Source organism: Montipora foliosa, chromosome 4 (assembly GCF_036669935.1).
Source record: "Montipora foliosa isolate CH-2021 chromosome 4, ASM3666993v2, whole genome shotgun sequence".
NCBI lineage: Eukaryota > Metazoa > Cnidaria > Anthozoa > Scleractinia > Acroporidae > Montipora > Montipora foliosa.
Window position 1 is genome coordinate 7680616 of NC_090872.1, and position 2059 is coordinate 7682674.

Consider the following 2059-nt stretch of genomic DNA (forward strand, 5'->3'; position numbering starts at 1 on the left):
GTAAATTGATCATTGTAAAGCGCCTTTGATACGTTAGTGAAAGGGCGCTATATAAATGCACCTCTTTACTTTTTTTACTTTACTTTATGGCAGTTTAATATGGACCAGGCTCTTGTAGTAAGAAAAATCTTCACAAACCTTGTCGTCAGAAACGGGCCGCTAGAATTATTCTGAATGCCGATAAAACGGCCTTTTCCGTTCATTTATTCAATACCTTAAACGAGATTCCTTTCTATGCCGAGTCGTATGTAAATCGATGCACTTTAACCTACAAAAGACTCAATGGCAATACTCCAGAATATATAAATGATTTACTAATCAAAAACTCTGATATCCATAATTAAACATATAGATACTGTAGTCTAAGTTTAAGCTGTCTGCACGGAAGGTGGCCGGACGTTCACCGTAAAAGCAATCCAAGATCGATTCGAACAAGCTAAATGTCGATCTTAAGCGTAGTCTAAGCATAAAACATTTTAAAGGATCACTTTTTAAATCAATTTTAGAAAATCAATTTACTACTCAATCATTTATTAGTATCTAACAGTTTTACATTTTTTTCTACTTAGATATTGTAAATTAGTCATATTTTATAGGTTGTATATGGCGAATTTAATTAATTTCCTTTTGTTTTTATTTCGAGGGCCATTAGTTTATCAGTTTTGTTACTGTCAAATGTTACCCTCTCCAATAAAGTCTAATAGTGCTATTACTAGTAGTAGTAGTAGTAGTATATAGACCGAATGCATAAATGGCGGCCAAAAAAATATTCTTTTGTTTATGTGCTAATTAGCCTCACTAGCCTCGTTTGCATGGACAAACTACAAAAGAAATGTTGCTTGAGAGCGAGGCTAGTGAGTCTAAGTAGCACATAAACAAAAGAACGTAAAGATAGCAGAGTAACAATAACTCTCAAAAAAGAAACGACAGTTTTCAATTTACAATACTTGTTTCGACATACTCATGTCATTTTCAGTTGCAAATGAGCTTTTTTAACGGTTGTACACTTGAATTTATATTACGGTACGTTACAAAATTACGTGTCAGAACATGCGTACAATTTGAATATGAAGTATGAAATGCGCAGGAAACAAAAATAGCGCACATAGCAATAAAATAAAGGACAAAAGAACAGCGTAATTAAAAAGAAAGAGACAAATCTAAATGCCTCAACTGCTGATTAAGAATGGGATTTTCCCACTTAATGTGCAATGGCTCTTTCATCTTAATTTGGAGTTTTGAGGCGGCAGAATGTAAGATCGTGAAACATTCTGTATTACAAGAGTCATGACAGGCCCTAGATGACTGCAGGTGTCTGTAAACATGCGAAGGCTTGTCCGACAACAGATGCTCGCCAAGCCAGCACACGAGAATTTATAAACATCACGCGAACGTAGACCTTGCGGTACTGAATCATTCACGCTGAACATGTTTCTAAGTTTAAACGTACTAAAGACCAACCTAACATCTAAATCAGCTTTACAATAATGTTTGAGTAGTTGTCTTAACTTAGTCTGGGCGATTTCAGAAAACCGGCCAACATAAGGGAGTTTATAGAAGTGCGTAGAAGTTTTCCCGGAGTTGGATGAGGGAGGATTGCTTAGGGACCGGTCATTATTTACTGGGGGGGGGGGGGGGGGTGGGAAAGGGTCACTAAATTGAGAAAAAGTTTGGCCAAGAAGTTGTGACCCACCCCATAAAGGGTTTAAAAAAAATTGACCCTCCAAAAACTCAAATTAAAAAATTGTGAGCCTCTCCAACGGCAAAACAGTAAAAAAGTTTATTATAAATAACTCTCAGCTTTTCCTATAGTCAGATATTAACCTTGTTTAAGAGAATCAATAATAAAGATATCGTCCTTTCCATGTCCTGCATGTTCTATCAGATTTGGTAGTACACAGAATGTCACTTATTTGCACTTCTTCGCTGTTATCATCATTGTTGCCTTCATTGACAGCATCGCTTACGCTGCCACCAGTGTCGTCATTGTCGTCGTCGTCGTCATAACCACTATTAGGGAGCTTAAGATCTACGACGACGACTTCGACGAAAACGCCAG